A 14,021-nucleotide genomic window follows, 5' to 3' on the forward strand; every position below is an offset into this window, starting at 1 on the left:
TCGTTTCTAAAACTGGGAAAGTCCCAGGCAAACCGAAATGAGTTGGTCACCCCCCAAACAGATACAATGGTTTGCATAGGCATTTGCACATTCTATGTCAGAACGGCAGCCAAGAAATAAAAAATAATAAATGTGATTTTAAAACAAACAAGAAAATAATTTTTAAAAAATTTAACAAACATAAGATAATTTTTAAAATAAAATTAAAAAAAAAAAGAAACTGGCCAAACTTGAGAACAGATCTAGCCGGGGTACTGAGAACTGCAGGCGACATTGCACGGTGTAAGAGCACCCTGGGGAAATAGGACGGAGCGTACCACAGCTCTCCCACTGCACCTGGCGCACACCTAGATGAGTAGATGTCATCCTCTCTCAATTCAGTAGTTAGTAGAGGAGATCTGAAATCAAAGTCAGAATCAGAAGAGAAAAGAGCATGGGAAAACATACATTCCACTAAGTCTCTTGTAGGCCTCTGAAACTGAAACTTCTTTTTCCTTCCTCGTACCCTTGAGTACCAACACCATCAGCCCCCCGGTGCCCAGGACACAAAGATTCGAGAGACACATTGCTCTTTACTCTGCCTCGCTCCCGCTTCATTTTATTATGATAACAAGTCCTGATTTCCTGCCACCTAAGATCTCTCCTCTCCACTTCCACTTCTATGACCATCCCTCCACTGTCTCTGCCCTCAAAGACTGGCCTCCATCCTCTCCAACCTCAATTTCATCTGCTCCCTGGCATTTTAGATGCTCCCCACTTTTTCAAATTATATATTGAATACCTACATCAGAAGGATGCCAGAGAGGTTGTATCCGGATTTCACATGGCATGGACATCTCTCATGGATGCCTTTTTAAATCAGACCATCTCTAATGTCTTCCTGACTGAGAAAACCTCCTGGACACTGCCAGCAAAGCTGGGCATGGCCTCCCTCGCTTCCTGGTACACATCGCCAGTTAGCCCTCATGACATGGCTAGGACGACTACTCTCTGTTTCCACCTTGTCCACCAGCTGTGAATCCCAGTGTCTTATTTACCTTGTTTCCCCAGGTCAGTCCCAGAGCTTGACAGATAGTGGGATTAAATACGTGTAGAAAAGAAGATGGTCTGGAGATGAAAGGGGGAAATATTGGCTGGAGGCTATTGTACTTCAGTCAGTCAGTAGCCATTTGAACATACACCTTTCAAAGGCTATTGAGTATGGTTGGATCAACCTGGAAGATGATCCCTATCAGAGAAGCAAAGGCCTCAGCCCTGGGCCCTGTCCTAACTGATGTTTTTACAAACTTCCTGGATGAAGGTTAAAAAGGTACCCAAAACAGATTTACAGATAAAACCAAAGCTGGAAAGTATCACTAATATGTAGAATGCTAGAATTCATGTTCCAAAATTATCTTGGCTTATGAGATGGATAGACCAAAACTAAGAAGGTAAAAATACACACCCAATTAGGGTAAATGCTACACTCATAGTAGCACCATCACTAGCACAATGGGGAAGATCTGGTTCAGCAGCAATTCGGATGAAAAACTCCTAGCAATTCCTTGTCTTTGAGCTAGAAGAGAACGTAGAGGACCATCCAATACAGAGAGTCTCAAGCTCTTTTCAAACAATAACATTCATCAATTAGAATTTCATGCAGAGGCCCAGTAGGTAAAAGAATTTTTTATTTTTTTCCAAAACGGGGTCTTGTTCTGTCGCCCAGGCTGGAATGCAGTGGCACGATCACAGCTCACTGCAACTTCCGCCTCCCAGGTTCAAGCAATTCTCCTGTCTCAGTCTCCAGAGTAGCTGGGATTACAGGCACATGCCCCTATGCCTGGCCAATTTTTGTATTTTTAGTAGAGATGGGGTTTCGCCATGTTGGCCAGGCTGATCTCCAACTGGCTGGTCTCAAGCTCCTGACCATGTGATCCGCCCGCTTTGGCCTCCCACAGTGCTGGGATTACAGGCGTGAGCCACCGCAGCCAGCCGGGAAAAGAAATTTTTTAAAGGTGCCGCTCTGGTTAGGAGTAAGGGAAAGGGGTCTAACAAGTCAGCCCCCAACCAATTCGCCCCTCCCTGCTATCTTATGAAGACCCCTGAGGCATCCTCCCAAACTCCTGGGGCTTTTCTGAGTGAACACTGTTTGAAAACACAGACCTGAGTCAATCCCCTTGCTCTACGCGGCTGCCCAACTGGTGACTGTCAGAATTCCTCCGAACCCTCCAATCCCTCAGCCGGCTTTACTTTGTGTTGCATTTTAAAGCCAAGATCACATTAGGCTGCATTAGGAGGTCAAATGGGCCCACCTACTCACTATGGTTCAAGCCTTGTCTGGAATAGTGTGTTAGATTCTAGCAGCTACATTAACGGAAACAAATGTGGCAGAAGTGGCGTATAAATATTATTATTGAGGGATTACTTTGTGCCAGACATACTGTACATTCATCTCATCTAGTCATGACAATTATGCTATAAAGTAATTATTATCCTCCTTTTAAATCTGGGGAAACAGAGGCTCAGCACATTTCAGTAATTTCTCCAAAGGCACACAGCTAAAGGCCTAGTATTCAAACCCCTGGAAAAGCTTGTGTTGTGTCCATCACACCTAGGTGTCTCTTGGAGGTGCCCCCCAAAAGGGCAAGAAGAGTATGGAGGGTCTAGAAATCATGACCAGTGAGGCCAGATACGGTGGCTCACGCCTGTATTCCCAGCACTCTGGAAGGCCAAGGTGGGAGGATCCCTTTGAGCTCAGGAGTTTGAGACCAGCCTAAGCAACATAGGAAAGCTCTGTCTCCGCAAAAAAAATGTTTAATCAGCGGGTGTGGTGACATGTGCCTGTAGTTCCAGTTATTCAGGAGGCTGAGGTGGGAGGATCGCTTGAGCTCAAGAGTTGGAGGCTGCAGTGAGCCATGATCATGCCACTGTACTCCAGCCCGGGTGACAGCGCAAGATCATGTCTCAAAACAAAAAGAAAAGAGAGAGAGAAAGAAATCATGACAAATGAGATGTTCAGCCTGGAGAGAATCAGACAGACATGACATGCTGGGTGGGGAGTGAGAAGACCACGACAGCAGTCACCGAAGAAAGAAGAGCACTTTTCGATGAGGGAAAGTGCTGAGACTCGAGGCCACTTGTCAGGTGAGGTTTAGAGGAGATTCCCAGATGGGTAGAAAAGTGGCCCAAGAAACTCTGAGCTGTGTTTTGGCCTTGCTGTGCATTTGTGGATGGAGACAATTCCCTGTGCCCACCACACCCCCACACCATCCTCTGTCACCACATCTTCTGTGCCATGGGCTCTCCTGAGCTGTCTGCTTGTTTATTTTCCCGTGACGAGAGGGGCAAAGCAGCAGCGGTGGTGGCGTCATAATAACTGCCCGCAAGTTGTAGTTGGAAGAATTTTCAGAATGGCTTGGTCTCTATGGTTAAAGAAACAGCTGCGGGTGGAGGGTGGTAAACAGGCCCCAGCCACAGAACACAGCAAGTGGGCACAGGACATGGGAGTCAAAGAGCAAGGCCCGGGTCCAGGACGCACCGGGGCTGGGAGGAGCTGACCACAGGACCCCGCTCCCCGCAGGGCAGCGCTTCATCCAAGGCCCTTCCCCGGCTGCGTAACTGTCCAGATTCGTGTCTCCCGATCTGTTGTAACGCACAAAGGCAGAGAGTGAAACAGGAAACTCAGAAAAAAAAAAAAATGGTCTTTTCCCTCCTGAGAGTCTGCTCTGATAAAGACCCTTCCCAGAGGCTGGTCCTTGTCTCAAGCCCACTAGAAATTCTGCCATGAGTGTGAGCTTTTAGAGACACTGGGGAAACTAGAATAAATGTCAGTAGCCATCTCGCTCTTGGTTGATCAAAATAGAATCATAATAGTTCTCTCTTCCCTGTTCAGAATCACCTTCTTCCCATTTTTCTGTGCCCCTTGCCGAGAAACCAACCGGGACAAGGGGTCCGAAGCAGCACTGAGAAACCACTGGAGGATTCACAAGCATACTCGAGGTTGACAGGGCCCACGGAAAGACCCCTAAGTGCCCTGTCTAGAATGCGAGAGCCACAAGGGCCTGGCAGAGTCATCTAGTCTGACTGTAAACGTATTCAACTGTGGGCCACATTCGGTCTCTGTCACAAGCACTCAACAAAAGCAGCCATAGACAATACATAAAACAATGGCCATGGCTGTGTTCTAATCATATTTGATTTATGGTTATCAAAATGTGAATTTCATATAATTTTCATACATTATGAAAACGTTACTCTCCTTCTCAATCATTTAAAAAGGTAAAAGGCATTCTCAGTCCACTAGCCAGACGAAAACAGGCAGCGGGCTCGATTTAGCGTGTGGGCCATAGTTTGTCAAATCCTGATCTAGTCCAAGCCCTTCCCGAGACAGAGGAGAAATCTGACTCCCAGGAAAGGCGGCGACTGGTGGTTCAGTGTAGGATTCCCATCCGCACACAGTATTCGATTCTTGTGCTGTGCTCTTGCCCATGCAAAGTGATATTTCAGCTGCCCTCATTTCCCTTGGGCATGATGTGCCTGTACTGTGAGGGCAATGGCCTGGTCTAAGCCTTGCCAACTGTAACATCTGGAATGGAACTTCAGGACTTGACCGGCTCTGTCTCTGTCCCATTTCTGCACACACTCCCAGGATGACCTTGGGCAGCTCCATCACCCTCTCTTGATCCCATCAGAAACTGCAGACATGGGAACCACACCGGTCATCTCCGAGACTGGGTCTTTCAGTCATTGTCCCGCCTTTCCCTCTCCTGGGACATGTCAGTACCAGCAGGCCCCTGGCATCTTCTCCAGCAGCCATCTCTTGGAGCAACCAGTTCTGAGGCCACCAAAGGATAGTAACTTCTGGGCAGAAACACTAGGGATGGAAGCAAATGAGTTGTCTGTTTTCATGCAGATCAAGTTGTGGGAGGACGCGTGATTCATGTGTTGAGTGCTTTTTCAATAGCATGTTTCTATCATTTCTGGAAGGCAGCAAGTTAGTTTCCCCCCCGAGGTGGTGGGAGAGGATGTTGTTTGTGGTTTTCTCGTTTAGAGGGGAGTTACATTTGTTTTTGTTGTTGCTTTGTTGGTTTATAAATTTTCATTTTGTTGTGTTGTGATTTGTGTTCGCGAGCAGTTGGAGATGGCAGGTTGGGAGAGAAAGTTTTGGAGAGGTAGGAGGAAGCAGAGCCCATGTACAATGCCTGAGGCGCTGATCACACAAACAAGGTCAAGGTGGTTCAAAGTCATAGTCAGATGCCTGGGGGCCTGCCAAACCCCACATGCCTTGGTTAGGAATTAGAGATAGTTTGACATCTGGGTCTTGTGTGATTGCCATCCAAAGATAAGGAAGGGAAAGAGGAGGGTCCTGGCATGGAGTTCCAAGGAGGCTCAGAGCCCCGGGCCTGCCTTGCCATCACATTAAAGAATGTGGCCACTCTGCCCTGGAGTGGTTCCCTAGTCACACAGGTGATGGGAGCCAGGAGCATGGGACAGAAGGAGCCTGGTCACTGTCCAGCCCAGAGTATCACTCAGTGTTGGCTCCCCTGCCCGTCTCTCCCAGGGTATCCAACACCCAAACAGATTGCTGCCTGGAATTAGGGTATTAGGCCACTGAACCTTCTTGGGGAGCTCTAAGGGGTCTCTGGGAACTTGAATAAAAGCTGCTCCAAAAACTTCTCAGAATCCTGCACCCCTCGCTTAGCAAGCAGTATGCTGGTAAAAGGTTAACAACGAAGTATCTGGGGAAAAAAGGTCCTGATTTGTAGCATTTGCTAACTCCCGTGGTGTAAACACTCTCCTACCTTGGCCAACTTCAAGTGGCCAGTGTGATATTAACTAGATCACAAAAATCCTGAAAATTAACATTGAGTTTTCTCAGAGCCCCTCTCCTATACCACAGCTCTGAGCCCTCTGGAACCCAAGGAGAATGCAGAAATCAGGAATCATTTGGTCCCAGGCTTTTCAGGTGCCAGAATGAATCACGAGCTCCAGGTGAAGTCACAAGCTTTATGAGTCTGCAGCACCTCACCGTGGAGGGACTCTGGTGGGGGCAGGAAAAGGCTAATTAGAAACCCTAAAAAGCCCCCAGAGAATGCAGGTAAGAAAGAAAAAGGGAGTGGGGGAAAATGCTAGGAACTCAAACATTCAAACCTGTGTGGTCCACAAACAAAACAAAAACTGTGAGGTATTTAGCCACCTCTCCTTCTTATTTCCTGAGTGTATTCCTGTCTCAGTCCATCATTTTCCAGGGAAAATCTTCCTAAGGATGTTAGGAAGCAGCTGTCCGTCCCATATCCCTGAGAAGAGGTGCCCTGCCTCTGCAACATACTAAAGACAAGGTGATGGTTGACATGGAGGAGTCTGTCCCCTACACACATAGGACTGCTCTGCTGGCCAGGCCCGGGTAGCACCTGGGATGAACTCCCCTCACCTTGCTCCCTGGTCCCCTTCCTACTCAGTCCCATCTAACACACTCCTGCTTGGCTAAAGGAGGAAAATCGCACCTCCTCCAACTCCTCTGATGTCCCTACAGTCCATCCAAATTCACAAGAGTAAGGCTTCTTGGATCAACACAGGCCCCTTCCCTTGGGCAGTTTCGGCTTAGCAGGCATTCTGGGAAGACGGCCAAGCGGTAACTCCCTTATGAAAGACTTCATTCTGTGCCTGCTCTCCTCACCCAACAGCTGACATACACGGACCCCCGTCGCTGCCAGTTGAGTGGCCCTGGCTGGTCAGAACCTACTCACCTGGCCTGAGAGGCTCACAGTGTCCTGCCTCCACTCCCTTCCGTGGAGCCCTGGATTCCATTCCCACCACTGCCGCTAATTGCCTCGAACACTCATTGAATCTCTTCGGACTACGGTTTCCTTATCTGGAACACACAAATGGTTGGACTTTAATAATATTCCATACAAGTTTTTTAGAAAAATAAGATTTGTTTGGAACTTTAAAGTGGTCAAGTATTTTCACTTAATCATTATAAAGAGTATGTGATATAAGTAGTAATATTAGATAATATTAGGAACGGAGGCTCAGAGAGGCTGGCAAACACATCCAAGATTACCTGGATAACAGGCAGACCCTCCCAAACTCGATCTCATTCCTCTGACAACCAACACTGCACGCAGACACCTGAGCAAGTTGCTACAACTGGGATCCCACAACAGAGTCTCACAGCTGTTCCTCAGTTAGCATTCATGTCTCTTTGATTCACCAGTCTAACACAATAAATTCCATTCATTCTAGGCTGGGAGACTAACGTGAATACGCTCAACACCAAGGAGAAAACGAGGGTCTGTCCTGAGCAAAGTTGGTGAGTGAGCGCTGTTTACCTTCCCTGAGCCCCCTGACCTTCTGTGCACAATTCTATGTCCTATACCTTTGCCTTTGGAATCTAACATTCTTCCTTGTCTTTTTTTTTTTTTTCCTTTAGAGGCAGGGTCTCTTGTTCTGTCACCAAGGCTGGAATGCAGTGGCACAATCATGGCTTACTGCAGCCTCAAACTCCTGGACTCAAGCGATCCTCTTGCCTCAGCCTCCCAAGTTGAGGACTACAGGCATGAGCCACTGCATCTGGCAGCTTTCTTGTCTTAATACTGTTCTAGTCCCTCCAAAACAACAACAACAACAACACGTCAATCAAAGAAACATACAATACTGCCTCCCTACCTCCTGTAATAAAACAAGTGCTGACATCCACCCTCCCACAAAAGAGGAGAAAGGGACCCTTTCACCCGACATGAGGGTTTCTTTCACTTCTTTTTTCTTTTTTTTGGTGGGGTGATAGGGTCTCACTCTGTCGCCCAGACTGGAGTGCAGTGGTACAATCACAGCTCACTATAGCCTCAACCTTCTGGGTCAAGCGATCCTCCCTGAGCCTCAGCCTCCTGAGTAGCTAGGGCTGCAGGAGCACACCACCATTCATTAGCGGCCCCACCTGGCTAATTTTTTAAAATTTTTTTTATAGAGATGTGGTCTCACTGTGTTGCTCAGGCTGATCTCAAACTCCTGGGTTCAAGCAATCCACCCGTCTCGGCCTTCCAAAGCTCTGGGATTATAGGCGTGAGTCACCGCGCCTGGCCTATTTCACATAGTTCTTGCCCTTAGCCCTATGCTGCCCTCTCTACCTTGGGGCCGAATTTTTCCATCTGCCCCAAGTGCTATATTCTTGTAACCATCCTGACTATTTATTGTATGTCGTGGATGCCAGCGAGACCCTCCTCTACACACACACTCAAGAAGGATAAGGCAAGAGGACAAAACAAAAAGAGGGACAATTTACTGCCCTTTACATAACACTTTGTCATAACAATACCCTTCCAAAGCCCTCACTGAACGGTGAGAACAGTCCAATGAAGCAGGTTTTGTTATGCCTGTTTTTACAGATAAGGACATGAGGCTCAAAGACTTTATAGATCATTCACCTAGTAAGTAGAAGAGCCAGAATGGGAATCCATGTTCATCTGACTCCAAAGGCAATGGAATGGCCAGGCCCCTCCCCAGGAAATTATCTAATAAGACTCTTCGAGGGTATTTGCCTTTTTTTTTTTTTTTTTTTTTTGAGACTGAGTCTTGCTCTGTTGCCCAGGCCAGAGTGCAGTGGTGCGATCTCGGCTCACTGCAAGCTCCGCCTCCCTGGTTCATGCCATTCTCCTGCCTCAGCCTCCCGAGTAGCTGGGACTACAGGCGCCCACCACCACGCCCGGCTAATTTTTTGTATTTTTAGTAGAGACGGGGTTTCACCGTGTTAGCCAGGATGGTCTCGATCTCCTGACCTCGTAATCTGCCTGCCTTGGCCTGCCAAAGGGCTGGGATTACAGGCGTGAGCCACCGCGCCCGGCCAGGATATTTGCCTTTTAACAGGAGTGTCTTGAAGCCAGGGTCTCACAAAGCAGGAAACAGAGCTCTCAGGGGTCGTACCCAATACCTGCTGATGCAATCATACGGACCCAGTGGGTTTGAAGCAGGGTGGCCTCTTACTGCACCAATTAAATAGTCATCAGTTCTACTGACCATAACACCAACCATAAATGTAAACAAAGAAGTACTGATCCCATGGGTCTGGATACTAAAAATCATGAGGTCCCCAAACTTAGAGAAGTTCTGGAAGAGAACATGTCAAAGTTCTGGCTTTGCTCCAGATGCTATAGGAAACTGTACGTAGCAAGAGTTCTCCATTATTGCCCAGTCAATGGAAACAGCAACCATGCAGCACCTTCTAAAATCCCTTGCCATCTGAGACCTGTGGCGGAGACCCTGGTTTTCATTCATTATGCATGAACCCAAAGTACAGACTTGCAGACCTTCCTAGAAATGAGTAGTAAGTTCAGACCATCAGAATATTCAGAAATCTGATGTATTTCAGAGACTTTAGCAGTAAAAAGGGATCAGAGCACTCGAATAACTGTCTGGTGAAATCTGAGAGCTTTGTTCATAACGACATTATGATTCTGTTAATGAGATTTGGAGAGGTATTAACCATCTTGGTAGACTAATAATGGTTGACTACTATGGAGTTTAGACTGGGAAATAGAAAACTGGACTGTTATCAGAAAAGTTTGAGATACTTTCTTATACTTTCTGTACAAGATGAAAGCCTGCAAAAGATGAGGCTCAAAAGATATGGAGACAACCTAAATGTCCATCAATGGATGAATGGATAAAGAAAATGTAGCACATATATACAATGGAATATTATTCAGCCTTAAAGGGCCGAGGGCAGGATCCTGTCATTTGCAACATGGATGAACCTGGAAGACATTATGCTAAGTGAAATAAACCTGATTCAGAAAGACAAATACTGCATGATTTGACTTATGGGAAAAATCTAAAATAGTCTAACTCACAGAAGCAGAGAGTAGAACAGGGGTTGCCAGGGGATAATAGGCAGGGAAAATGGGAAGATATTGGTCAAAAGGTAAAAAGTTTTAGTTATGCAAGATGAATAATTTCTGGAGGTCTGTTGTACAGCACGGTAACTATAGTTAATAATACTGTATTGTATACTTGAAACTTGCTAAGAGGTAAGATCTTAAATACCCCCATCACAAAATAAGAGAAAATGGCTACTATGTGAGGTGATAGAGATGTTAATAGCTTGACTGTGTGATCATTTAATCATGTATACATATATCAAAACATCAGTTGTACACCTTAACTATATACAATTTGTATTTGTCAACTATACTCCAGTAGAGTTAAGGGAAATGGAAAAAGATGAGGTTCCATAAATCATCTGAGCATATCAGGCAGTGAAACATGCAGGTGTTGAGAATAAAAACATTATCTGCTGGGTGAGGTGGCTCACGTCTTTAATCCTAGCACTTTGGGAGGCCAAGGCAGGCAGATCACCTGAGGTCAGGAGTTTGAGACCATCCTGGGCAACATGGTGAAACCCTGTCTCTACTAAAAGTACAAAAATTAGCTGGGCGTGGTGGCAGGCACCTATAATCCCAGCTACTTGGGAGGCTGAGGCAGGAGAATCGCTTGAACCTGGGAGGTGGATGTTGCAGTGAGTCAAGATTACACCACTACACTCCAGCCTGGGCAACACAGTGAGAGACAGAAAAATAATATTAATAAAATAAAATTAATAACAATAAAATAAAACCATAATTACCTAGTGTGTGGCCTTTGCTGGAGAAAGGCTAGGCACACTGCCCAAGAGCAGGCCTTAATGCCATGACCTGAACCAGCGGGGCTGGACTCAAGGGTTCAAGGGTGCAGAGTGAGAGGAGAAACGGCAAAGGGAAGCTGAGAACAGCTGCTCTGGTGAACTCAAGGAAGCCACCTGAGATGGGGAGGGAAGGAAAAGGGGATTAGTAGAGCTTCAGGGAAATGCAGAGGAGAAGTCTGATTTCACCCGGTGGTAGAAATAAAGGAAAAGGGAAAACAGAAGCCACATTGTAGTTGTCAGTGCTGCAAGAAGGACTCTAGGAGAGATCACTTCTAATGAGAAGAGGAATCGGGGCCAGCAAGCCTGGCTCCAGGAGGAAAGTTCTGTGAGGTCCATGAAAGAGGAAGTAGGGGAGGAATCGCTGTTGAAATTCTCATTGTGGGCCGGGCGCAGTGGCTCAAGCCTGTAATCCCAGCACTTTGGGAGGCCCAGACGGGCGGATCACGAGGTCAGGAGATCGAGACCATCCTGGCTAACACGGTGAAACCCCATCTCTACTAAAAAAAAAAAATACAAAAAACTAGCCGGACGAGGTGGCAGGCACCTGTAGTCCCAGCTACTCGGGAGGCTGAGGCAGGAGAATGGCGTAAACCCGGGAGGAGCTTGCAGTGAGCTGAGATCCGGCCACTGCACTCCAGCCTGGGCAACAGAGCGAGACTCCGTCTCAAAAAAAAAAAGAAATTCTCACTGTGAATGAATGGATCCCAAGCCCTGGAGGAATGGGCAGAAAAAAGAAAGCAAAGAAAAAGAAATGTTAAAAGAAGCCTTCAAAGCCTAATTAAATTCATATAAAGAAGATAAAGAGTAATTCAGAGAAGCAATGTAAAAAAAAAAACACTAAAAAGAAGGTAAGAGGTACGACCTAACTGGGCATACGTTTGTGTAAGAAATCTAGGTATTACCTGTTTGAAGCAGTTTATTCACCAGGAACTAGGAAAGGAACTGGCTCTGTGGATTTCCTTACCAGATAATTTTCAAAGTGAAATATTTTGCTTACAGTGTATTATAGGGACCTTCCAAAGATTTATAGGATCTGGATCTGAGGATACATAACAATGCTTATGACCTAAAGAAGCAAAACGATTCACTTCATGGAAATGCATATTCCCCAAAAGAAATCCTTATAGCCCCTTAAAGAAATTTTCAAGAGAAAAGCCATGTATAAACATATGATCCGCTTCCTAAACGCCACAAGAAAGGTACAGGTGGAGGGAGTAGAGAAAGATTTCCACGGATTCTTAAGAAAAAAATGAAATGGGAAATCTAAGAAGAGTGCCCAACAAACCAAATAACACAGGTTTCAAGAGCACAGAACTGAACGGGGTTTATTTAAACACACATGCCAGCTGCTGCCACATGGCTACCAAATGGAAACTGAGCCAGGAGGGTGGGCCAGTGTCTATGTACAAGAAAGAACAGAGGTTGTGACACGTAACAGGAATGATGTTTCCATTTTTATTTTATGAAGGCAACAGCCAAAATTCACCTCTGAAAACCTAAGTTTGGCAGTGGTATAAAGAAGGGAGGAAATTCCTGATGGAACAAGAAGGGATTAAAAACAAAAGAGGAGAGATCAGGGGGAGGGCAGGCGTCTGATCTTCCCAGGCTGGCAGTGGTGGGCAAGGAAGAAAATGATGTGAGCAGATGCTCAAGGAAAGTGGCCCTGAAATCAAAGGCTTTAAAGAGATAAGCAGAGTCCCTCAAGCAAAGCAATAAACAGAGAAACCAGGATGAATACATTGGAATCGAAATGATGAATTGTAAAGTACCACAGAGAGGTTTCTAGAATAGTGTCCAGAGATGGAAATGGGGAAAAGAGAAAGATACAGCAGAAATAATTGCATACAAGATTCTAGTGTGTGCTAGAAATGTAGGGGGGAAGAGTGATGGTAAAATTAAAAGAAAGAAGTGGATAGATTTTAGTGGCATGATTGAAATGGATAATGAAGGGGATCTTTATGAAACTGTTGCCAGGAGAAGGAAAGATATAGAAAGCGAAAAAAAAAGACTGTAGGTTAATTCCAGTATGACAAGAATAATAAAGAAATGCATGGATTCTCAGCCAACAGCCCGTATCAAGAGACAAGCATGTTCTGGCTGTGTGTGAAGGGCACGCCACGCCTGGGGCTCTCCCTGCCAACACCTGCACACTTTTGCTCCTCATCTGGGCCTCGAAGCGCACCTGTTTTCAATGACACACGGGGAGAAGGGTCAAAAGATGAATAAGGCCAGGCGCAGTGGCTCACGCCTATAATCCCAACACTTTGGGAGGCCAAGGCGAGTGAATCACTTGTGGCCAGAAGTTTGAGACCAGCCTGGCTAAAACAGCAAAACCCCGTCTCTGCTAAAAATACACAAAATTATTCAGGTATAGTGGTGCACACCTGTATAATCCCAGCTACTGAGGCTGAGGCACGAAAATCACTTGAACCTGGGAGGCAGAGGTTGCAGTGACTGAGATCACACCACGGCTCTCCAGCCTGGGTGACAGAAGTGAGACTCTGTCTCAAAAAAAAAAAAAAAAAAAAAAAAAAAAAAGGATAAAATGATACTCATGTCTTCCTTGGTCCCATCAACAAACATTTATCAAGAGATGTCTACGTGCCAAGCACAGTGCTTGATACTGAGAAAATACAAGAATTAATAAGCAACATAGATATTCTGACAAAAATGGAAGCACAAAGGGGAGGAGGTCTACAATGTAGAATTTTCCAGATAAGACAGAGCCAAGTTCAAAGCTGTGAAAATGAGAGTCAATGTGAAATATGATAGAATTGGAGATACCAAGGTGGACACAAGATGACCGTATATTCTCCTCGAAGGGGAACAAGGTAGGAAAGGAAACTGGGAAACAAAAAGCGGAGGTAACGTCAAGAGCCCCTATTGGGGCTCTAATGGGCTCTAACCTGAGTACCAGCCCTTACCCAGCTGGTTCCAAGGTGATCTTTAGCAAAGTGCTTCTGTGCTGCTAGCCTTGGTTCCCTCAACTATAAAATAAACCAATGATGTCCGTCTAACTTGTGATTGTCACCACGACAGAGTAAGGGATATTGGTTGTGCCCTCCTGCCATAAACAACAATAAAACTGGACAAATTATATGCAACTGTTTTCAGGTGCAACGCTACAGATGGTGCAGGGATGTGACCCTTGAGAGAAGAAACACAAGAGGTGAAACCCACATTTACTCTGGCCTCCTGCCTGGGACTTTCCAACCACAGCACGCGGAAGTGGAGCCCAAACTGACAATGGAGGAGAGAGACCGAAGGTTAGGGCTGCTGCAGGGATTGAGTGTGTGGGACAGGGTACGAGAGAGGCAGGAGCTGCACAGAGCAGAAATCCAAAAATCTGCAGAGGAGACCACCTGAA

At 46.1% G+C, this 14,021-nt stretch overlaps 1 long non-coding RNA gene across 2 annotated transcripts in view; it reads right to left on the bottom strand.

Annotated features, from left to right (window-relative positions):
* The window catches only part of LOC119621306 (uncharacterized), a 63,767-nt gene that overhangs the window by 40,408 nt on the left and 9,338 nt on the right, over positions 1-14,021 (bottom strand). Inside the window, exons 3-4 of one of the 2 annotated variants that reach the window (XR_012094644.1) lie at positions 6,726-6,850; positions 4,163-4,852 (exon numbers count right to left, since the gene is read on the bottom strand). This is a non-coding gene — a long non-coding RNA (uncharacterized lncRNA). Of the gene's footprint in view, positions 1-4,162; positions 4,853-6,725; positions 6,851-14,021 lie in introns of those variants that run through there. The other variant, XR_012094643.1, reaches the window with a different exon arrangement.

This window comes from Chlorocebus sabaeus, chromosome 11 (assembly GCF_047675955.1).
Source record: "Chlorocebus sabaeus isolate Y175 chromosome 11, mChlSab1.0.hap1, whole genome shotgun sequence".
Taxonomy (NCBI): Eukaryota; Metazoa; Chordata; class Mammalia; order Primates; family Cercopithecidae; genus Chlorocebus; species Chlorocebus sabaeus.